At 39.7% G+C, this 25,816-nt stretch overlaps 1 long non-coding RNA gene across 1 annotated transcript in view; it reads left to right on the top strand.

Annotated features, from left to right (window-relative positions):
• LOC126956064 (uncharacterized) overlaps positions 1 to 25,816 on the top strand; it is a 144,740-nt gene that overhangs the window by 88,284 nt on the left and 30,640 nt on the right. The window contains exons 3-4 of the long non-coding RNA XR_007726229.1: positions 11,778 to 11,960; positions 19,608 to 19,649. This is a non-coding gene — a long non-coding RNA (uncharacterized LOC126956064). The remainder of the gene's footprint in view (positions 1 to 11,777; positions 11,961 to 19,607; positions 19,650 to 25,816) is intronic.

Below are 25,816 nucleotides of genomic sequence, written 5' to 3'. Positions count from 1 at the left end.
TGCTAAGAAAAGCCAAAGCCATCCTATGGAGTTGGATGTGTGTGTTGGGGGCTTTTTTGCTCTTCAGTGATTGATTTAAATGAAGATTTTTGAATTGTTGAGCTTAGCATCTGGCCCTGATATTGAACCATCTATCTTGTGTGGATCAGAATTTGCTTCTTAGACAACAATCCAGTTTGCAAGAATCATCTACAGTGAATGATTTGGTTCTAGCCCACTATGGTTTATGCTCTTAAAAAATACAGTGGCTCACTATAAAGAAATAAAATTGAAACAACAATAATTTTAGTTTTCCCATATTAGTTTAAAATGGAGGTGGTGTCTAGGGGTGAGAAAGGTATTTCATTTCTTAAAAGCCCTAAGGTAGTCTATTATATTATAGAGGAGGATGTACAGGAGAAAGAGTCAGATCTGTTTCTCACACATTAAGCAGTTACACTTTTCCCCTAATAAAAATGTCTGACATTTTTCCTTGTGACATAGATAAATACGTGATGATTTTACGAAGACATTTACATCACAGAGAAGCACAAAAAAGAAACAAATCACTTGAAATATCAGTATTCAGTACACAGAAAAATTTAATGATCTTTCTTTCAGATATTTATGTATGCATGTATGGACGTGTATATATCTAAATATACTATTTATAAAATGCACATCAAATATTTAATGTATAGAATACATACATATATAAGAAATAAATGTGTATGGGTTAAGAAACAGAGAACATCTAAATAAATGGACACAAAATGGGACATGTATCTTTCTCAATGTATTTAAAAAACAATTCAACATTAACTAATTTTCAGCAATTTAAACTCAAAATTCTATCCTATCTTTACAAATGGAAGACACTTTTACTGGAACAAGAGTTTAAATATTTTGTATTATTTGAAATTACTACCTACAATTACTCTATTTTAAAATTTCTTTTAGAGCAGTCGGAGGATCTCAGCCTTGTCTTGTTCCCTTTCCACTAAGCAATCTTTTCTTCTTAGCTAAAAAATGCAACAGCAAATTTAAGAGCAGCAATTTTTTCCTCAGAGGCAATGTTCTTTTCTGAGTGCAGGCAACACATGATATCCTCCTAAAATCCTCAAATGCACCTTCCTGTTTCAGCATATAGAGAGACAATATTCTGTTTTCCAAAATAATATAAAGCCAGTGAATACATAAATAAACTAAAACGGCTGTGCAACATTACAGGTAACGTAAGAAGTACTTTTATTTTTATTTTGACTTAAATAAATGTTGTTCTGTTTAGTGGCGGTCTAATTTATTATTCATTGATGGGTAATTAGCTTGCTTGTTTTCCAACTTCCTGTCTCCTGGCTTCATGTTGTTGATAAATCTGAACTGAATTTTCCTTTGTTTTCTTTTCTAGCCCTTGTGCTTTAAATCTCCAGACATTCCAGAAACAAAATCTTTTGGATCTTTCAGGCACTTTACTAAAAACACTTTAGTTCATCTATATTCTATGAGTCCTGAATGGACCATTTTGTAAGTTCAACTTACTTTTTATTGATTGGTTTTAACATTTATTAAAAACCAACAACTGCTTTCTTTTCAATGAATAACAAATGAAAACCAGCTTAAACTGAGATGCTTATTCTCAGCTGCATTGAAAAAGATGCATTTCTCCCTGGATTCAAGGCATGATCATTACAAAGCAATACAGAAATGTGATAATCTGAATATACGTGACCTAATAATGGAAAACACACTGATTATCAATGTGGAATCTCTGTTTTGTCTTCTTTCCCTCATAATGCTTTGTAGCATATGCCTGATGCTACAGAATGTTTGCGTGCTTTTCTGAGGCTGAAGGAAAACTAGGACATGCTTGTGGGTGTTTGTATAGAAACATTAAGAGAGGCCTTCTACAGATGACTAAGATAATTTTCCAGAGGTGTCACAAATATCTGGAATGTCACTCCCCTTGTCCCCTGACACACACATTCTTCAATTAAGAGGTTTTAGACATCTTGGGTCTCTATTTAAGTCACTAGGAAAAGCTCAAGGCAAGAGTCTCTCTGCAGATGCCGCTCATTTTAGAAACGAAAATATCTTGGCCACTGTACATGTTAGAAATGACTGTAAAATGCTTTTCACAGTACTACCAGATATTTTCTCTTTGGTTCTGTCTTTAATCTTAAAACTGGAGAGTTCACAAAAGTGAAAATCCATGAAGAAACAAATCATAGACAGTTCTTCCAATTTTCACAGTCATTGCAACGTCTTTTTTGAGAAGTGAAGAACAGGTATTATTTTCATTTTTTAGAAAGGAAAATGTCACAGTGAGGTCACAGTTTAGGAGTGACAAATTTCCCTGTCTCAGCTTCGTCTCTTCTCCTTTTAGGTTTTCTCCCTACAGAACAGCAGCAGCAGCAGCCACTGTAGAGTGCCACAGAATGGAACAAGGCACTTGTAGGTAGAAGATAAAATCGCCTCCACCCCTGCTTGCCTGGGGCCTTAACTGAGCATCATTGTTGGAAGAACTCAACCAACTTTAACGTGATACCACTGGCAGCTCTTCCTTGGGTCTGAAGAATCTGTGGCAAACAAGCTTCCTAAAATGAATTTATCTCCTCAGTGCTCAGGGTTAAAGCAAGTTTTCCCAAAAAATTAATGAGTATTTCCATAAGGGATGAAAATATTTTTATAAAGACTTGAATCACACTTCAAGACAAAAGCCTGAAGACGGAGCTTTGAGTCCTGACTCCTTGCCTGAAGTTCTTGTCTGTGGAATGTTCTAATAGTTGCATCCGTCTTCCTCTTCTGTATGGTTGCTTGCTCCCTAAGTGAACACGTTTACCTCTTCTACAGAAAGTCCTGGATTGAAAGAAGCTGTTTTGGGGGACTCAAGCTGTCACCACTTGTTTCTTTAGAGATATTTGGCAGAAGGGGTGGCTGTCTAGCCCTGTCCTCCCCCTGCTCCTCAGCAAAACCTTCTGGGAGTCGCTTTCCCCAGGGAAGGGGGAGGAATGTTCTTCCTACGAGGGTGGCAAATGGCAGCTGAGACCCCTGGTTAGAGCTTCCAACAAGCTCTCAGTGCCCAGCTCTGGGGGATTTCTTCAGGGCAAAACAGAAACAGCTAATTCAGAAATCTCCGTGCCTTTATGCTGATTTTGTTACTTAAGTTGCTTTAATAGGTGTGTGAAAGCAGAATCTAAAATTAGCAAATTGGCTTTTCTAAATCATTTCATTATCTTTCAAACATAACTTAAAATTGTTCTTTTCTTTCTTTCTCTTTCTTTCTTTCTCTTTCTTTCTTTCTTTCTCTCTCTCTCTCTCTTTTTTTTTACCTGAAGTGCTACATTGTATGTTCTGAAAGTATAAAGGACTGAAAAGACAGACTGAAAAATAAAGTAAGAAGAAGATTGTACAATATTTCTAGCTGGCTTTTTTCCCATTGATAAGGGAACCCATGCAGTCAAGCTGAGAGCTGCCACCAAGATCAAGGCCCTGCAGGGCACGGATGAGCAGGATCACTGGGAGCACTGTGTTTACAGGGATTTCATTTTTCATTTTGAAGGGTTACCATGTCAATTTCCCAAGTTTCTGGGGTCAGAGTGAGGCTTCACAGCAAGACACACATCCATGGACTGGGCGAAATTCCAGGGTCCATTATTTCCCGGGAAAAGTGTGTAAGAGGCTCTCTCTCTATCCCTCTTCTTACTTCTGCATCTCCCAGAACACACATACACAGTCACAGTCACACATGCTTTCATCAAACACGGCCTCACTCTCACAAAACACTCACAAAGGTACATTGACAGTCTCACAGGATCACAAACATGCACTAGAAATCTGACACAAACATACACACATCCAATCTCTCTCTGTGACACACACACACACACACACACACACACACACACACACACTCTCTGCTCTGCTGAGTCATCAGCCTTGAGTCTCAGCCTCAGCACATGTGGGGCCTGCCCTGTTGGACGCTGTTGAACACAGAGGGAAGCTGAGGTTGCGCTGTCTACCTCCTCATTACCATAATGATTGCATTCAGCACAGGAGCACAGGAACACATATCCTTCATTAGCACAGGAGCACTAAAGGTTGGAGAGGACGTGCATCAGCACTACACGCACAGCTTCTCACATCGGGCACTTGAGATGTGTATTTGCTGGGACACTTGGGAATGAAATGGCTTGTGCAATTTAGTCTTGTGTCAGTCTTCTGCTTTAAGTTTCAAGCGATCCTGCTCTTGCAGTAAATATTGAGTACAATGTAGAAAACAGCTTTTCTTCAAGGACCTCTGAAAGCCATGTGAGCAGCATTCTTTGATAAACATTCTCATCCCAGCTGATGGAGGGAAAAGCCAGGAACAGGGTCCCAGGCAGGCCAAAGGGGTTCCCAACTGGGAATGAGGAGCCATCCCTTCAGGACTCTGCTGTGCCTCCACAACAGGCAAAGGAGGTGCGGTCCAAGCCTTTCCCCCACCTCACCTGCCCTTCCCGGCTGGAGTAAATGGGGTGAGAGCTCTGCTCAAGCCTCAGCCTCCAGGACTCTCCATCATGCCAGCTACGTCAGGCGAATTAAGCACAGCAAATGCTGCTCTGTTCGGGGCTCCTCCCTGTTTATTGCAAGATGGTGGTTCTCAAACCTGACCTTCTGGGACACTTACAGTTAACCTTGACTTTTGAATCTCTCCATGATGATCTGATAACAGTCGAGTGTGGATTTCTTGGTGAAGTGAGGTCTCTCCCTCCACTTTTGCCCATGGATTGAGTGATGGTCACCCCTCATTGACTCTGTGCGGAGAGTGGTGCCTCCTACAGCAGAACAAGCAGGAAACAGGCCAGCAGAGAGCAGCTTACAAGCCAGAGGGGCAGCAGAGGCAGCGCAGGGCAGAGCTGGGCGGTGAGGAAACTGAGCATCAGCTGCTGGAGCAGCTGCCATGAGGGAGCTGGCTGGGTTCATCTCAGGATGCTGTGCTGCTGGGGCTGACCATTGGTGGGAGGTCCGATGCTCACCGGGAAGTAACGTGCCCTCTGCACGAACCATGTGGGAGCTGGCGTCCTTTGTTTCAACAAACAGAACCGCATTTCCAATTCAAAAACCCAAGTGTGAAATTTGTAGACACGGTGTATCAGAGGGAAGAATTTGAGAAGATTAACTAAACTTCTGGAACCTCAACTGCTCTCACTTGTGCACCTCCTGCCTCGATGCGATAAGGAAATGTGATACTGCGCATATCGATGGTGGGAAAAATGTTGGCTGTCATTCAGAGCGTTTGTCAGATGTTTATTAAAGTCTCGTTTCAGGTTTGGAGGGTACTATTTAGAAGTCTTAATTTCTGAATTGGATCCTATAATTATCTCAGGGTTTAATAACCCGTCAAAAGTGTAGCAGAGAAGGGAAAAAGAGTATAATTTTGCCTGCTCATATGAGGAACTATTTCTTGATTTCCCTTGGCGCCCTGAGCAGAAGGAGCTGTGTGAAGAGATACTTTGGCTCCAAGTACCCAGCTGTTATAAGTGGTTTTGGGTGTGGACTCTTTTATGGCCATGGTCCTAGATGTTTCAAATTGTGAGGTGGCAGGCAGAGGTCACATTTTTCTGATAAATTTTGAACTTAGTTACCTTCATTATATCAACATTATGAAAAGCGATTGTGTGTCTGTTTCTTTATTGTGGTGGAGGCTGCCCTAGGGCCGCAGCAACATCCTGAGATCTCTGCTACCCCAGCTTCCCGCACATTCCAGGCTTACAGACATATGGAATAAGTGAAGGATGAACAGGTGAAATCAGCAACATTCAGCCCAATCCTGATCAACTGGTTTCTCATCTGAAAGTCACAAAGGTCAGACAGAGATCTGCTGGTCTCAACCCTGTTTTGTTTTTAGGAGGATGAAATCCCAGTGGATGGAGTTACTAGCCAAGGCCATCACTTTACCGAGTGTCTAGAAACCGCATCTGGAGGGCCCTAGGCAAGTGCTGTGTCCCCCTACCACCCACTACATCGTTCTGTGAGTCCTGGCAACCTTCAAAAATATACCTCATTATTATGAGACAAAGGGCCTTGGTTCTAAAGCAATCAGAAGCAGTGAGTTTGTGTGTTCTGATCACCTCTCCCTGGCTCTGTGAACAGTTCCTGTTCTTACAGCACGAGTGCCCTGCTAACCTGAGATCTTCTCCTGAGGCTGCTGGGCCTGAGCGGGAGGTGGGGTTTCGTGCTAATGTGCCATCCCAGTCAGGTGCTTGATGCTTGATGCTCTGGCTAAGGAATGAGGGTGTTTGGACCCTGAAGGGAAGTTGGGACCCCAGTACATCCTTCCCTGGAGGTGACACAAAGTGTCCTCTTCACTCAGCACAAAGAGGACTTCTGTAAAAAGAGAAATGAGCACCATGAGCCACAACTACCCGCCCTGCCTTCACGGCTTTCCTTTGTCTTTCAGGTGGAGATGCGCTGACCTGCCCTGATACCTATTGTTGTTTGTTAAATTACTCCAAGATAGTTGTAGTCAACGGCAAACACCCATTTATAAGCACAAATCATGTCAGGTTTTCAGGACCAGCACAAACAAACAATCAAGTAAACAGCACCCTCCTTGAATATGTGGCCAGTGTGTGAGGATTTCATGAACCCGTCCTGCATTTCCAGATCCACCCTGAGGCCTCTCCCTGGACACAGTCCTGTGGATCAGCCTGTACTCAGTCGATTTTACCTTCTGTGTCTGTTTGTCACAGTCCTCTTGTCCTACTGCTTATCACTGCACGTTCCCAGCTCCAGCAAGTGGCCTACGCTTTTCCCTCCACAGCCACAGGCCCAACACCCGAGCCCCCCAGTGGCAGGTGGCCCTTCCATGGCTGAGGTCACACACCCAGCCTCGCACGCTGCCCTTCTTGGGGCCTCGGGCACCTTCGGCTCTCCTCCAGGGATTGCACTTGTTCCTGCTGCCCACAGAGGTTTCCTTCCTGTGATGACACTCGGAGGGGGCGCTTTTCTTTTCTGGTTTCAACCATCACAGAGCTGCTTTGTATCCACCGGCAGCTGGCGGCTTCCTTCTACAGGAGATGAACTGATTTGTCTGGCGGCCAAGTTAAACAAGGAGGTACTTTGAGACCATTTTTTTGGTATCTGTCTTTTTCTCTCGACATTCAGCTTCGTAGTTGTGAGACTCTGAATACTCGTGGGGTTTAACACAAGGCCTCGGGGGTTTTGAGGATTCCAAAGTGATCCCCGTATCCAGTTATGACCACAGAACAAGGTCACAGGGAGAACAGACCACTCATTGTGACATTTTGCAATGGGCAGCATCCGTTACCATGTCCCCAGTGGATGCCTTCCTTATCTGTAATGAAGGTAAAGTCACACTTCTGGTTTCCAAATAAATAAGCTGACAGCTTCTTTTATCGCTGTGATTCTTTAAGGCTCTCATTGACTGAGCATAAGCTTGGCCACACTTTTTCTTGTGATAACACAATCGTTCCTGTTATTTCCCCCTACTGTTAATTTTAATCTATGGTACCAGAGAAATACTTGCATCATTTAGCCGTTTGCGGGGGTACAGTCGATAATTGTGTTTTCTTTAGAAGAAATAGCAATCTCAGTGCCTGTGTTTCCCCCTTTCTCCTCAATCCAATATTAACATGTATTACAGAAACTAGATGAGTTCCCTCTTTAAATTACACTGACATTCAGTTACTATGTGGCATCCCCTCGGTGGGGGTCAGCCAGGTTCTCCCTCATCACTGCTCCTGTCTGCTGTGTCACAAACCTCCCTCTCGTTAAAAGGACTAGGACTCAAATCCCCACACCCCTTACACATCCTCACTGTGGTAGCTTTCTTCTTGTCCACCACCCTTTACTCTGTGAATGCTAGCCTCCTGGTAGCTAGTTGTCCAAACGGCCTGGTGAACTGAGCCTCCTGCCCTTGGGCAGTCCCCTCCCACACTGGGTGGCATTGCCTGAGTGGTCAAGAGAATGCGCTGGAAATGACACAAGGCAACTTCTTGGATGTAGCTTGTACCTCCAACCCCACACACAGGTTCCTTGTGAAGCTTGAGGTGTAAGTTCTACCCTGAGGAGAAGGAGGGCACAGATTCTGAAAAAGGGCCTTTTAAAAGGAAGGACTGGTTTTCCCTGGTGCATGCTATATTACACTCTCTGACATGATGAAGGAGCTGGGCTTGAGACCATTTAGGTATAGAAATATAATGTTGTACATTTTCTTTCTTGTATGCCTGGGGTTGTGGCCACTACAATAAATACTATTTACTTTACAAAATTTTGAATTTTTCAGCTTATGTGACTATTTTCGATTCTGCAGAAATCCACTAACATAGTTAGAGCTTAATATCAGGTTTTCTGAATCAAAGTTTAATGCATCTGTTTATAGGAGCATTTATAAATGACCTGTTTTTAAAAAATCTGTTTATAGGAGCACCTCCCAAGAGGGCAAATGAGAGGTATATCTTGGCCCTTTGTGCTCTCAGATTATTTTTTCAAAGCCTGCCTTGAGAATGCTGAGGAAGACCTTGACATTTAGCTGTTCCATATTATCCCATTGTTGTTCTGGACACTTATTTGCTAATAATATTGGAGAGATCAGTGCTGTGGTTTCTGCTACGAACACTTAGAATATGATATCATCCTCAAAGTTAAAAAAATAAATATTTGTGCTTTGTTTTACTTTTCACTGGCTTTCACTCAGGGTCATCAAGCAGCTGCAGTTCTTTCTCCTAGATGGGTTTATCCAGGAAGAGACAGTCCTGGAGGGAAGCAGGATGGACAGAGGAGCTGGTGGGTGCTGGACGGAGTGCACGTCTTAGGGCATTGGACAAGGTTGACACCAGCCTTCGGCTTCAAGCCCACCTCTGCCTCCCACAGTGGACTCCAGTGATGAACACATACCCTAGAAAGAAATTACTCAGAATATTCACATTGAAGAGTGAGAGGAATGAGAAACACTGAAACATAAAATCCACTCCAGCCCAGATTATTTTTTTAAATGTAAATTCAGGACAAATAAGTGAAGAAAAACATAGGTATATATTATCCCTTTTCAAGATAGTGAGGCCACTCATTGGGCATTAAACAGCCCTAAATATGGGTTAAATCCTTTAGTCCATTTGAAAGTTTCTTTTTAAACCTGGGCAGCCTAAAAACCAGTAGCTCTATGATTTCTAGGTAACTGGTCTACTGTCTACTGAAAAATGGAGGGAAATATGCTATTATGTAATTACACAGTAAAAATAGTGAACCCTTCACTATTCTAGAAGAATAGGGCCCATTACATCTTTCATGGCGTACTCTTTGGTTTATTGCTTCCTTGTGTACGTCTCTGACTTGTCCTCTTGTTTCTGTCCTCATTGCTTTGGTATCTGACGTCCATCCTTTCTCACTTAAAGGAGTGTCAGAGGTATTAGGGTAGAATTGACTCTCATTCCCTCTGTATTAGTCCATTTTCATGCCACTATGAAGAAATGTCTGAGACTGGGTAATTTATAAAGAAAAAGAGGTTGAATGGACTCACAGTTCCACATGGCTGGGGAGGCCTCACAATCATGGCAAAAGGTGAAGGAGAAGCAAAAAGCACATCTTACATGGCAGCAGGCAAGAGAGTGTCTGCAGGGGAACTGCCCTTTATAAAACTATCAGATTTCATGAGACTTATTCACTGTCACGAGAACAGCATGGGAAAGACCGGCTCCCATGATTCAATTACCTCCCACTGGGTTCTTCCCACCACACATAGGAATTATGGGAGCTGCAATTCAAGATGAAATTTGGGTGGGGACACAGCCAAACCATATCACCCCCTTAATCTCATTTTCCTTGATTGTATCTTCCACTCAAGGTCAAACTGATGTTTTCTAAACTCATATCTGACCTTGAAATATCCACTTAAAAATATTCAGGTGATGCCTCAGAAATACAGAAAATGCGCACATTTTGTAAACGTGGCTTCAGGCCCCATTGCTGCAGGACTCACCCTGACCTCGATTGACTCCCTCCATTCTCTTCTCCAACTCTGATTCCTCATGCTCCATCCACAGGAGGGTCTTTTCCTCAAAATGCTGAGCATGTTCCAGCCTCTGAGCTTGCTCTCTGCTGTTCCTCCTTTCTAGAAACTCTTTATCCCCTTTTCTATGTCCTGCTTAAGCACAAACACTATCTTCTTGCAAAGCCTTAAAGCGCCAGCTTTTTTGGGTAAAGTCAGTCTCCTATTCCCAGGCTGTGTAGACAAAAACCTAGGTTAGTCCGTATGCAGAAGACCATCATGCTAGTTCCTCAAGGCCTAAAGTGAACATAACCTACCCAGGGAGCCCTTCTAACTACTAGACGTAGACATCTACTCCATAATATTCTCTAAAAACCTCTGTTTAAGCACATTTAATGACCTCCTGTGACTAGGTCTGTCTCCCAGACACTGCCAATGGACTCTTGAAAGCAAGGAACACGTCCTATTCTATAATATCACCTGCCACAAATAGGTGCTGAATAGATGTGTGTTGAGCTGGTTTTTTTAAATTTCAATAACTCTCCACCATCAGACAGTTATTCTGTACCTACTTGCTATAGGGCAATGCTATTGTATCATTGTAGTATAACATTTAACCAGGTCATAGTCATGGGAGGCTTTGCCAAGCTGGAGAATTTGCTTTCTTGGAAGCACCTCACATGGCTAACAGGCAGCCTTAGTTCCTCTCCACTGAGGACCTGCCACAGAACTATTTGAGTGGCCTCATATCATGGATGTTAATTGCTTCTAGACTAAGCAATTAAAAAGCCCAAGGCAGAAGCTATAGTGCCTTTTATGATGTAGCCTCAAAAGTTATGTACTTTCCTGTTCACAGAATTCTCCACACAGGGTAGCCCTGATTCTATGTGTGAGGGAAATACACAGGACATAAATCCTAGGAAGTAGCAATTATTGGAGGCCATCTGGGAGCTGGTTGTCACATCACACCCTTTGCCTCCCCGCCCCCCCCCCCCAGGAATGTTGTTCCTCTATCTGCAAAATACACTCATCACCCTCGAAGTTCCCCAAAGTCTCAACCCTTTATAGTATCAGCTTAAAATCCTAAATCTCATCATCCGCCTCCAGTTCAGGTGTGGATGAGGCTCTCCAGGTGTCCCCTGGGTAAAGTCCTTGAGTATAGCACTTCTCCGTCTGCAGACCTTGAGACTATCCTCTCTTCCCTCCCCCACCACTCACCTGACATACGATGGTAGAGAAAGTATAGAGTAACTGCTATGGACCCTCATTCAAAAATGGATAAAATGGTAAGCATACATAACTCACTGTTAAATAATAATTCTGAAATCTAACAAGCTCATTGAGGGACACAGTCAGAATTTAAATACTGAGAACTAGCTCCTGAAACTAGACTTTTAATTACTACCCCATGGCTTTACATGGCTTTGTAAATTTTTATTGGAGTCCCAAACTTTGAAAATTCTTTGCAATTATTTGTTACTATTGCCTTTTCTTTTAATACCACTGTCACTGACATATTTTATGGAAGCTCCATTTTCAGACACAGGCTTCACATTTACCACTGTTGCATTTTAATTGGCCAGAAAGACTGTTTCAGACAATATTCAGCAGAAACCTCCAGTGAGCCAAGAGAATTGACTATAAGCTAACTTAAAAAGAATTTTGAGAACATTAGTGTCACCTCCTGATCAACCCCAGACAATGGCTATAGAGCAAGAAGAGGGTTCTCAATATAACCGCAGGAGCTATGTCATATCATATGCATTACGTTGCTTAAAAATTTGCTTGTTTTTGCGTGTCTTCTCTTCAGAATTCCTTGCACAACCTTAATGAAGATAGTTGTTATGAAAAATCTGGAGGAAGAGACGTTAGACTTGTTCAGAGTGACTGTATTAGACAGACATATGAACGCTGATCAGAAGTCAACATGCTGGATTTCATGCGGCAAGTTCCCAGCAGAATTCTCTAGGGATGGAATACATTATCTAAAAAGGTAGTTATTATCTGTTCACTAGGTTTAAGCATAAACTGGATAAGAATTTGGTTTGGATTGACTGATTAATTAAGCAAATATTTACTACGTGCTTTACACATGCCAGAAACTATTGAGTGCTGGGGATTTAGCAATAAACCAAACTGACTGAAATCTATTGTGGGGAATAAATTTTAGTGGAGAAAAAAAAATTCTAATTAGAAGATACTAAACATAAAAAATAATATTATCTATATGTATCATGTTATATATGTAACCTATATATTTGACATATGTACCATATATGATACATTATATGTATATATTATACATATATAATGCATATATAATATATTAAAATACATAATCACATATATTACATATTTCCTGGTAAATGTAATAGAAAGAACGTGACATAAGCGTGACAGAGTATGATAAAAGCAGGAGTCACTCTTTCATATTGTGTGGAGAAGACCTCACTCAAAGAGTGGCCACTGAGCACCTTCATGCATCAAATCATACAGACATAGTTGTGTCCTGGCAGTAGACAGGGCAAGTATGAAACCTGTAAGGGAGGAGAGTGCTTGCTGTTTCCAACAAGAGCAAGGAGGTTAGTGCGCCTGGGGAAACGCAAGCCCAGGGCAGGAGGATGGTACCTAACAGCTGTAAGGAACAGAAAGCCATGAAGGCCATTACGGTGACTTTGTTTTTGACTTTAAGCAAGATGTGAAGACTTGGAAGGTATTGGGAAGAAGTGTGTGATGATCTGACTTACTCGTAAGGAGGATGACGTCAGCTGCTGTGTCAAGAGCAGCACTCAAGGAACAAATGTAGCAGAAGACCAGTTCCTATACTACTGCCATGATCCACAAGAAAGCAAGAGTAGGGGCTTGGAGAAGGTGCTGGGGGTGGATTTGTTGGATTTATTCACCATCTAGGACCAAAAGCATTTGCTGAAGGGTTGCAAGTAAGTGTGAGAGAGAGCAGACAAGGATTACTCCAGGGTTTTTGGTTCAACTGATTAAAAATAGGCTTGTCTTTTACTGAAATAGGAGAGAATTCTGGAGTAATTATTTGTGTGTGTGTGTGTGTGTTAGGGGGATCAGGGTTTCTGCTTTGAACATGTTATGTTTTTCAGATGCCTGTTATACCTATCAGTACAGATACTCAGAAGATAGTGAGATTTACAATTGGGTGTTCCATGGAGAGACCCAGGCTTGAGATACATTTCTTGGTCATCAGATTGTAGATAGTAGTTAAAGGCTTGGGTGCGAATGAGATCCCCAATGTGTGAGTGTAGAAAGAAAAGTAAGAGGCTCCAGGGCAGCCCTCAGGGATTTGAAGAATTAGAGGCTGAGATGAGAAGGAACTGGAAATGAAGAGTTTTTCCATTAAGATATAACAAAAGAAATGCAGGTTGATGGGTATCCTGGAAGACAAGGGAAAATGCATTTTGGGGAAAGAATGAATAATAATTAAATAAAGTATAATTAAATAAAAGTAAGTTTCATGTTATACTACTGAATTTAGCAACAGGGAGCCCAATGGTGATCTTGGAAAGAGCAGGTTTGATGAAGAACAGGTGGCATCAAAAACTTGACTTTGGTGGGATCAGGAAGGTTGGAGGCAGAGGAATGATCTGGTACCTAGGGAGGAATGTGGAGCCAGGAGACAGTTATATATTTTTAAATATGCATGAAATCAGAGATTGTTGATATTCTAATGGAGGTGATCCATATATAGAGGAACATTGATGAAGCAGGAGAGAAAGGAGGGAAGTGCTGGAACAATGTCCATGGTTAGGAAAGAGGAAATGGGCTGCAGCTTACTTGCAAGAGGATTTGCCTTGGGACAGTCCATCTGTGGTTCCAGGAGAGAAGGCAGAGAAGCCAGCATATGGGGCGCAGTTGCACATGGGTGGGAAGATGAAGCTTTGTGGAAGACCTCTTCAGATTGCTTTTCTTTTCTCAGTGAAAGGAAAGTAGGTCTTCCACTGAGAGCCAGGATACAGGGAGGAAGAGCGATTCAAGAAAAGAGAGAAGGGTGTAAGTAGGCAAATGGAAGAAAGAAATGTACAAGGATTACCAGGCAGCATGACAAGTCACTGGATATTAGAAGTTATGACTTCAAAATGAGAACAGTCAGCTTGTTTTGTTTGTTTTTGCCCAGCCACATTCAGCCACACTGGAGCAGAGTTGTGTTTTTCAGTTCCTGTTGTGGTTGCTGTTTTTCTTTTGAGGAAGCATGTATAGAGAGACCTGGAAGGTGGATGAAAACCTTGATTAAAGTGAAAAATCCCAGATTTTAAGATGAATAACAGAGGACCAGAGGGCATGAGACAGCGGTTGTTAGACAGTGAAGAGATGGGAGGAGAACTAGACTTGAGGTCCTTGTAAGGAAAAGGATTTCTGGAGTGGGGCTAGAGAGGGAATATGGTAGAAATCTGGGAGGGTAGATGTTAGAGATAGCCTTCCCAAAGTTGTGATTAGGAAGGTATTGCAGCAGTTGGTAAAAAGATCAAGATTTTGACCATCCAAGTGAGTGTTGAGTTAGTGTGGAGCAGAAGATGGTTGGAGAAGAGAACAAAGAATTGACTGAAATATCAGTTTATATGGAAAAGTTCATCTTTCTAGATATTGAAGAGTGATGGCAGGGGTGGTGTTGGGGAGAGAAATTATGAGTTGTTTTGAGCCAAGAGTTAATTGTCAAATAGTAAAGGGCTAGCACCCGGGGGTTGGTAGAAGGCAATAACAGAATGGGTATCATGCAGTGTATTCTGATATCTGATATTCAAAGTTAAGGAGGCCCAGGATGGAGGGAGGGGCTTGATTTGGAAGCAGTAAAGAGCAACACAGAACAGGAAGACACTCATGTGTTGATACAGAGGTGTCTAGAGAGATCTTATCTAGGGCTGTCCCTCCTTTGAAATCAATTGATGATGTTTGAGAAGAGGGTTTTAGCATTCAATATATCACTCTTTAGAATATATAGCCTATAAAGTAAGCTACTCATTCAAACGTGTGGATATGTGTATATGCACACACATGAGAATGAATAGTATAAATTCACTTTTTTCTAGTTAAGAGTTTTTTTATTTGTACACAGAATTTGTATTTAATCCCATTGTGTAGGCTTCTTCTATATTTACTGTGAAATCTCTACAGTAAATGCTCAATTAATCTGCCAATTGGTTAATATAAGCAGAACTTAAAATCGAGTGGAAAACTTAATGCTATATAGTATCATGAAACAATTGAAGTTAAATATGATTTTGAGAGAATTAACAGGATTTTACATCTGGAATGGAGTAATAAATTTGCAGAACTTTCTAATTTAAAAAAAACTTTCTAATTTTTGGAGCTTTTGTGAAAACAGAATGAACTATCTTATGTGACCAGGAGTTTTTGTTTTTGTTTTCCAACTGACATGAAATAACCACTCCATTAAGGACACTAGAAAGAGAATCCAGGCAAGACAAGAACGTGAACAATTAGTTGTTCATACAAGAATTGAAGCAAGGTCAGTTTCTCCAAAGGTCCTTGGCCTTTGATTCATCACAGGCATATTTTCAGAAGTCCAAGTGATTCCCACCCTCTATCTCTAGGTGTCCGTGTTATCTCCTTAGAAGCAGAGAAGCCTCTGACGTAAAGAGCTCAGGTCTTTCTGGATCATTGAGGGTCATTTGTGGTACTTCTCTCATCCCACATGCTATTTAGACTATTTTTGGTGTGTAACTAGGCTAAGAACAAGGCCATTCAATCAAAAATACTTTCCTGAAGGGATATTGTCTTTGTGTGTGTTCTGGTGTTAGAGGGGGATTTTTAAATTTCTTTATTTTCTGAAGAGTTCAGGGACTGTTGAACCTAACAGACAATACCAGGAACCTCATTTTTGTGCTATTCATTTATAGACTTGTTGCAAGTTGATGTGCAGCAGAGAGTAGCAACTCTGACAATAAGAGGGTGAAAGAGTCTCTTTTTATTAAAGCTGAGATTCAGAAGACATTTATAGAAAATTCAGTGTCTTTTGAAAATGTGGCATAGTGGATAATGACTATTTCTTTTTGCTTTACAATGTATATAGAAAACTAGAAATTAAAAAAAAAAAAGAGTTTTAGGAGAGAAAAGGTACTAAGAATATCGAGTAAGAAAACACACAATAAGTCTGGTCTATTCTGCTGACCTTTTCTGGTCAGTTTTCACATAATTTCTCCACTTGGATTCTGGAGAAAGTTATTCGTACAGTGATGTCATGGGTCATGATTGTAGGAGGAAGTGCAGCAACTGGGCACTGGACATTGTCGATTTCAGTTGGAACACTGCTAAGTTCGGACCCAAAACATTGTTTCTTTCCTTGTTTCCTATTCTGTGAAATGAGGATGTTAGTTTAGATATATGTGAATCAATAAAATATAATGTGAGCCACACTTTTAAGTATTTGGTTGTCACATTAAAAGAATTAAAAGGATATAGGCTCTATTAATTTTAATAATATATTTTATTTAGCTCAATATATCCAAGACATTATCATTTCAACATGTAACCAATATAAGAGTAAGTATTTCCTGGCTAACACGGTGAAACCCCGTCTCTACTGAAAATACAAAAAATTAGCCGGGCTCAGTGGTGGGCGCCTATAGTCCCAGCTACTTGGGAGGCTGAGGCAGGAGAATGGCATGAACTGGGAGGCGGAGCTTGCAGTGAGCAGAGATCCAGTCTCTGCACTCCAGCCTGGGCGACAGAGTGAGACTCTGACTCAAAAAAAAAGGAAAGTAGCCAGATTTACATCTCAGGGTATGAGGGTTTTGTCACTTTTGTCACTTCTTCCTGAGGCTCTGGACTTGTTCCCAGCTATTAGTAAAATGACTTGCTCCACATCTGCCAGAGTCCCAGGGGGCCATGTGGATCACATGTGAATGCTTTTTCCTGGTTCAGCCCCTGAGTCTCTTCATGAAGAGGTAAGTTATGAGAACAGAACTCCTTGAAAACCACCCTCTCCTAATTTCAATGTTATTCTCGCCATTGAAATTGAAGTTGTAGCTCCTGATGCCTCCCCTACTCATTGTCCTTTGGCAAAAATTAAACAGCACTGACCAGTGAAAACATTTATTAATTTTAACCTTATAATTTGAGGGTTAATAGCTTCAGTCTTGCTGGACCTGCATTCCCCCATGAAGCCTGATTTTCAGTTAACCAGAAAGTCTTTTCATTAGAACGGTGATATTCCCTGAATGGCCACAGGCTACCGTGATAGTTGACTGTGTTGGCACTGGAAGTGACACAGTATTCTTTTGGGCTGCCTTTTCTTTTAATTGAGTATGTACTACTCCTACGTCATGAAGTTGTTCTGGTGTCACGTAGGGGTTGACTTCGGGGTAAGATTGGGTTCAAGGCTTTGGTTCCCTTAGGTTCCACAGGGAATTAGGCCAGCGCTTGGTATGGGTTTCGTGGGAGGTCTGGCTATGATTCAGCTCTCTGTAAATGGACACAGAAAGTAGAAGATTGACTGGCCACACCTCATTAATTTATCCAAAACTGGAGATGACAGACTGTGAATGGAGGTGAGAGGAGGTGAGTTCAAAAGGAAAAAGAAAAAAAAAAAGAAAGGAAGAACCAAGCAGAAAAACAATATTTATTAAAGCTGTAATAAATATGGCACAAATATTTATTAACATTTATGAATATTCAAAGATTAATATGTATAAAATGTTGAGAAAATGAGCCTACAAAGGCTCAAAAGATCACAAAGTCTAAAATCTCTTTTAATTCCAAATCTTCTATTGTAAACTTTCTACCTCCTGCTTTCATTTCTGCTGAAGGCCTCGCCCAGAATAGACACTGGAAAGAGGTTGTGGCTCCTCCAAACATCTTTCCCCTCATTCTTCCACCCAGCCCAGCATGCAGGCTTTACATCACATGGGGCCGTATTTATTTTCTTAATTTGGATGATATCCTGTAATTCACCTAGAGTTTTGTGAACATCTATGGACACTACAGGTCTTGCTATGTCTTGTTGACCCAGTATCTGGCACAGGCTCATCTTAGGAACCCAAAAAAGAAATTTGCTGATTATGGACCAGATGAACAGTTACAAGAAGGGCTGTTACCTGAGGAAGTTTCAGAAGTCTGAGAAAGGTTTCCAGGCTTCAGCCATCCTATCAATTCTGTGTAAGAAACTGAATTGACAGCATATGTTTTTATCTTTCAAAAAATTTTATTTTGTTTTATGTTTGTATTAGTCCATTTTTACACTGCTATAAAGAACTTCCCAAGACTGGGTAGTTGATAAAGGAAAGAGGTTTAATGGACTCACCATTCCATATGGCTGGGAAGGTCCCAGGAAACTTACTATCATGGGGGAAAGTGAGAGAGAAGCAAAGACTTCTTATATGGCGGCAGGTGAGAGACCGCTTACGAGGGAAGAGCGAGGATCCCCTTATAAAACCCCTTATGAAAACTCACTCACTATTACAAGAACAGCATGGGGGAAACTGCTCCCATGATCCAATCACCTCCCACCAGGTCCTGCCATCAACACATGGGGATTACAAAAATTAGTAGCATTTCTATACGCCAATAACATTCAAGTTGAGAGCCAAAACAAGAACACAATCCCATTTACAACAGCCACAATTCAGGATTACAATTAAATATGAGATTCAGATGGGAACACAGAGTCAAACCATATCAGTGTTTTAAAGAAAGCATAATACTACGCAATTAAAAAGAATGAAAAATTTCAAAAATAATATTAACTTTTAAGTAAAAGTGCATTTTAACTATAATTACATTGGGTTTAATTTTAAATGTTGCTAAATAGAAAGGAAATTGTTTAAAGCCAAAATGATCTTTCCAGTAAGCCCCAGGTGATTTATTTTTGGGGTGTGCATGTATCTTACTTGGTGCGGAATATTGCAGATTACTTGCTCTGTTTCAAACGATAATCTCTGAAGACATTCCTATCATGAGCCTAAACAGATCATTTTGTGTAATAATATATGGTTTCCTGTAGAAGGCTAGTTTTTGTTACTGTTGTTGTTTTGGTTTTTTTTTGAGATGGAGTCTTGCTCTGTCGCCAGGCTGGAGTGCAGTGGTGCGATCTCGGCTCACTGCAACCTCCACCTCCCAGGTTCAAGCACTTCTCCTGCCTCAGCCTCCCGAGTAGCTGGTATGACAGGGTGTGCACCACCATGCCCGGCTAATTTGTGTGTGTTTTGGTAGAAATGGGGTTTCACCATGTTGGCCAGAATGGTCTCGATTTTCTGACTTTGTGATCTGCCCGCCTTGGCCTCCCAAAATGCTGGGATTATAGGCGTGAACCACCATACCCAGCCAGAACGAAAGTAGTTATGCTGTTATTATAACTGTTTCTATTTTATGATATACTTCTTTTACATAATTGTTATGAAGAACATTGCATTCAACAAAATAAAAATATGGCTGAATGTGGAAAAAGCCTTATGATAAAAAATACTTATAAATTTATGAAAGCCAGTATGTTTGTTCAGTTTAGAATTGTGAATTAATTTTTGTGGAGTATTTCCCAAAGAATACTGTATGTAGTAGAATGATAATCCCACCTTATATCTTATTTTATAATATTCGTGATATTAATTTAAGAATTGCAGGGATTTTCACATTGATCTTTCTATATTCACTTTCTTCATAGGGTGAATAAATTATTGTCCTTTAATCTCAATCTCAGTATCAGGTAAAGTATCATATTAATTTAATTTCCTATTTCTTATTATTTTAACGTGGCAATAAGTTATTTTGATTGTTGGTTAATGAAAACAAACAAATTTTGAAAGTTTGAATTTTGTTTTCTAAATAAAGAGGCAACTCAAAGACTCAGTCGAAACCATTATATTTATCTTCTATAGCCATTTATACTCTAACAACAAATTAAGATAATGCATAAATTACTTTTTAATTTTATAAAAATACCTCAAAGATCCCATGATAAGTTTTCCCAAAATGTCTGTCTAAGTTCATGTAAAATATGCTTAAGGATGAATTGCTATGAATTATTTTAGTTATCTCCTACAGTAATTGTAGCTACAATTTATATGCATATTTCTAACTTTCACTTATTTACAAAAATTTTTCTGTATTTCTAAATCTGAGACTATTACAAGTGATCTAGTTTAATTCAATATAATATACACTATTTCCCTTCACTGACAATATGATTCTGTACCTAGAAAACCCTAAAGACTCTGCCAAAAGGCTTCTCTTGGAACTGGTAAACAACTTTAGTAAAGTCTCAGAATATAAAATCGATGTACAAAAATCAGTAGCATTTCTATACACCAATAATATTCAAGTTGAGAGCCAAAACAAGAACACAATCCCATTTACAACAGCCACGAAGAAAATAAAATACCTAGGAATATAGCTAACCAAGGAGGTAAAAGAACTCTACAAGAACTACAAACCACTGCTCAAAGAAATCAGAGATGACACAAACAAATGGAAAAACCTTGATACTCATGAACAGGAAGAATCAATATCGTTAAAATGGCCATACTGCCCAAAGCAATCTACAGATTCAACACTATTCCTACCAAACTACCAACATCATTTTTTACAGAATTAGAAAAAAAATTATAAAATTCACACGGAACTGAAAAAGAGCCTGAATAGAGAAAGCAATTGAAAGCACCAATAACAAAGCTGGAGGCCTCATGTTACTTTACTTCAAACTATATTATAAGTAACCAAAACCATATGATACCGGTACAAAAATAAACACATAGACCATTGGAACAGGATAGAAAACCCAGAAATGAGCCATCTGATATTTGACAAAGTCGACAGAAATAAGCAATGAGGAAAGGGCTCCCTATTCAACGAATGGTGCTGGGATAGCTCCCTAGCCGTATGCAAAAGCATGAAACCGAGTGACTATTGTACCTTGACCCATACATTTCCTTCCATCATCTTGCAAAATGTGAGTCCCATGAGGGCAGGTATCTTTGCTGTTTTTCACTGGCATATCCTAGGTTCCTAGAAGAGTGCTGGGAACATGGTTGGCTCTCAATAGACGTTTGTTGAATGAATGAGTGACTGCATGGGAGAAGCATCTGGACTGTATGGTGTCTGTGCACTTACTTCCTTCTCTCCATTTCCCATCCTGAGTCCTAGCCACAATCCTTACAATTTCAAATCAACTTCTCTCACCTTCTCACAACATAACAAACTAATGTCAAGCTCTTATTTTCATTTATAATGACATGTCACTTAGAATCCCCCAAAGAGAAAGATTATTCCCCAAATCAGAATTTCATTCTTTTCATCAGTGAACCTACAAAATAATTAGCTGAATGATTCTTATATTATTTTAGATCAATAAATGTTCGTGAAATTTTTTTCTCTTGTTAGTACTTATAGAATTTTAAAAATGTTGACTCCTGGCCTAAAAAACCTAGAATATTTAATATTCGGTTCTTGACAGAAAAAATTGCCACCCCCAGTATAGACAAACATATAAATTTGTGAAATGCAGTTAAACAAGTCTTAGAAGAGTACTATCACTTTAAATGCTTATATTAGAAAGGAAAGGTTTCAGAATAATAATTCAAGTTTTAACCTTAAAAAGTTAGAAAAAGAAGAGCAAACTAAGGCCAATAATAGCACAGAGAGGAAAATAACAGAATTTAGAATTGAACACAGTATTCAAAATGGGTGATAAATTTCAAAAAGTATTTACACCTTCACAATTTACAAAACTGTGGATAATGTAGCCACAATGTAAACAATGTAAACCCCAGTTGATAAGAAACAATTCCCAAGAATGCAGAAGTATACTGTGAAAATAATTTATAATTAAAATTCTAGGTGATTTTAAATTTGACACATAATTTTACATATTTTTGGTGTCCATGTGATATTTCAAAGCATTATATGCATACAATGTACAGTGATCAAATCAGGGTAATTGAGATATCCATTACCTCATACATTTATCATTTCTTTGCATTGGGAGCATTCAAAATCCTCTCTTCTAGATATTTTGATATATGTGATAAATTATTGTTAACCAGTCACCCTACTACTGTGTAATAGAATACCAGAGCTTAATTCTTCCTATGTAACTGTAACTTTGTACCCATTGACCAATCTCTCCCTACCTTCCCCACCCCCTACTCCCCAGCCTCTGGAAACTATTTTTCTACTCTCTACTTGTATGAGATGATATGTTTTAGTTTCCATAAATAGAGAGATCATGCAGTATGTGTCTTTCTGTGCCTGGCTTATTTCACTTAACATACTCTCCCCCAGTTTCATTCATGTTGCTGTGAATGACAGGGTCTCATTCTTATTTCAGGGATAAATAACATTTTACTGTGTATATATACCACCTTTTCTTTATCCATTCATCCATTGATAGACATTTATTACTAGAAGAAATCACAGGGAGATGCTCTAAGTGATTTTTTAAAATATATGAGAAATAAGAAATTAATGAATATGAACATGTGATGGATTTGTCTTGTTCAAGTTAGAGAGGCTTCACACACAGTTTAATTACTGATGTTAATTAAAAAGTGTGTTTAAATGGTTTTTCCCTAAATGTGAGTCAAATGGAAGACTAGAAAAGGCTAAATGTTATTTTTTTTACAATGAATTTGAATGGGATAGGTTTATTGCCAGTTTTGGACAAAATAAAAACACAGCTAAAAGCCATTTACAAGGACACATACCAAAAATACAATGACACAATATATGCTGAGTATGTTAGAAGCACTTGACTAATCTTTTTATATGGATCACCTCATTTAATCCTCAAAATGACATTATGAGCTAAGCACAATTACTGACCCATGAGTTTGACTCCAGAGACTATACTTTCAATAACTCTCCTTTATAAAAAGTAAATGCATGGTAAAAAAAAAATCTATCAGGAATAGGTTAATAAAAAGATAACCTGGCAGTTATAAAATCAAAACTCCAGTTGAAAAATATTAAATGGGACAAATGGAGGTGAAAATTACAGTCCACGAAGAACACAGATAATTCATTCTATCGCTACCAATAGAGTTTCTGAATACTCGAAACAAAAAGTACATGGCATGGCATACTAGGAGAAATTGATAATCCAATTTGAATGTATAACACTCAACTTTTAGAATTCAAAGATATAATTTGAAAAAACCCACAAAGATATAACTACAAGAATGGGTTTGATATAATGGATACCCACAGCACATATGACGGGGAAAGTTGAAGGTCCATAATGAATGAGTAACCCCTTACATTCAACAAAGTAGATAAATGACCATATAGAAAAGTGTGCAGAGTAAAAACAAGCACATCAACAAAATGTTAATATATTTATAAAACAATGCCTTATCTCACAGTAATCAGGGATGCAAATTATAAAAATCAATAATATATGTAGTATGTATATATTATATATACATACATATATAGATATCAATCACCTTGGTAAAAAATAAACTGATAAATATGAAGACAAAGCAGTGAAGAAATGGGGACTTTCATTTGTGAATAGCATTTCATAGACTATTTAAAGAACAATGCAGTAATGCCTTTCAAATATCGAGTGTGCATATCATGTGAACAGCACTTTTACTTTTGTTATCCATCACGCCATGTGCCCTAAAGGCATATGTGCAAAACATTTTTCGCAACCTTCTTTGTATTAATGGTACATTGAAAACAACATGCATATTGGTCAATAAGAGAATGGTTAAAAATTTAAGTATATCTACACTATGTTGTACCACACAGACATTAAAAGGAATGAGATATAGCTGAATGCACTCTTATGCATTACTATGACTGTAAAGTGATTTTATTTTTATAAAATAAGATATATATGACATCTTTTTTCTATATATATAGACTATCTATTCATATGGAAATATGCTTGCTGTTAAGAGTGGTTGCTCTGGGGGAAGAGAAAGCAAATCACTAGCTGTGTGATGTGGAGAGAGTGAAGGAGCAATTTCTATTCTTCAGTTCTGGATGGTTCTATTGTTTTACAAAGAGCAAGACTTCAAAAAATCCTTTGTAAGTAAAATAAAGCATGGATATATTCCAAAGCCCAGAAAATATCATTTGAGCAAGCTAATATTGTTTTCTGTTAACTTTTGATTTTGTATTTTTTGAGAACTTGTATCTTCAATATTAATTTGTAAAGGCTTTAACAATATTAGGAATTTAAAAATCTATTCACCACTAAATTAACTTTTTAAGTTACAATTTTAATTCTTTTGGATACTAGATTACTATTTACTTTGTACTTTTGAGGATTTATTTTCAATTTTACTAGGTAAAGTCCTTGTCCTGTTCTTTTTTAATCATGTGTTTGGCAACAAAATTATGGAGTAAGTTGTCATGGTAATAAGATGAAGACTCAGATGGGGATGAGTGGAGTTAGGTTTGTTCCTGTATTGCTGTGGATATTCTGTATTGTTGTATTGCGGTGGATAGTCTGTATTGTTGTATTGCGGTGGATATTCTGTATTGCTGTGGATATTCTGTATTGTATTGCTGTGGATATTCTGTATTGCTGTGGATATTCTGTATTGTATTGCTGTGGATATTCTGTATTGTATTGCTGTGGATTTTCTGTATTGCTGTGGATATTGTCTATTGTTACCTTGGTGTGGATATTCTGTATTGCTGTGGATATTCTGTATTGTATTGCTGTGGATTCTGTATTGCTGTGGATAGTCTGTATTGCTGTGGATTCTGTATTGTATTGCTGTGGATAGTCTGTATTGCTGTGGATATTCTGTATTGTTGTATTGCTGTGGATACTCTGTATTGTATTGCTGTGGATATTCTGTATTGTATTGCTGTGGATAGTCTGTATTGCTGTGGATATTCTGTATTGTATTGCTGTGGATAGTCTGTATTGCTGTGGATATTCTATATATTGCTGTGGATATTCTATATATTGCTGTGGATTTTCTGTATTGCTGTGTGGATATTCTCTATTGTTACCTTGGTGTGGATATTCTGTATTGCTGTATTGTTGTAGATATTGAGTGCAGAGTTTACCTTAGCACATACAGCAGCCCTTGCCCTGGCACATATTCACCCAAAGAGGCTGTAGAGAATGGCTGGTCACATCCTCCCCTGCATTGAAAGACACCCTCTGAGTGGTGCTTGCCACACCTCATAGTGGAGATATTCATCCGTTAGTTAAACTCTTCCAGACTCTCTTTCAGTTTGCCTGAGGTCACCAAGCCGGCATCTGGGCAGGGAGGTTCAACATCATCAGCTTCAAACACTGACTCTGCCAGCATTCCTGTCCAGGCACCTCTGTCCAGCATTGCAGGCACCACCTCTCCCGAGGGTGTGATGAGCATCATTCATTATTCTTCCTTTTGCTCATGTATTTGTTCATTCACCATTCCTCTGGTGATACCCACCATGTACCTGACGTGGCCCTGAGTTCGGGGAATTGGCATGCAGTCCCAGGCCCCACTGGAAGCTCCCGTCCCCAGGAGTCAGACGCAAGAGTGGGTTTACACCTGCATCTCGTGCATCTCAACACTCTGGGGACCTTAGGCTTAGGATCAAGAGCCTCGGAGGGAGAAAGGTGTCTGCAGCCCCTCATCCCACCCTGAGTACAGAGACCAGAGACACATCAGACCCCAGGGTTCTGGGGATTCAGCCTGCATTGTCCCCACTGCCACAGAACCGAAAACCTAAGTCTCCAACTTTGCTTTTTGTCTCCAAACTGTGCACTCTGCTGGGTCAGTCGGTTCCTCCTTGTGCCCTGGGTCTGTCAGGCTTCCAGGCATCATGGGCTCTGCACCTTGCAGGCTCCTGCAGAAAACTTTCTCCTTCAGCTCCACAGGGGTGTAGTGGGGGACCTAATTTGCTTCACTGAGGGTG

The sequence above is a fragment of the Macaca thibetana genome, chromosome 6 (genome assembly GCF_024542745.1).
Source record: "Macaca thibetana thibetana isolate TM-01 chromosome 6, ASM2454274v1, whole genome shotgun sequence".
Classification (NCBI taxonomy): Eukaryota; Metazoa; Chordata; class Mammalia; order Primates; family Cercopithecidae; genus Macaca; species Macaca thibetana.
This window is presented reverse-complemented; position numbering and strand designations above follow the sequence as displayed.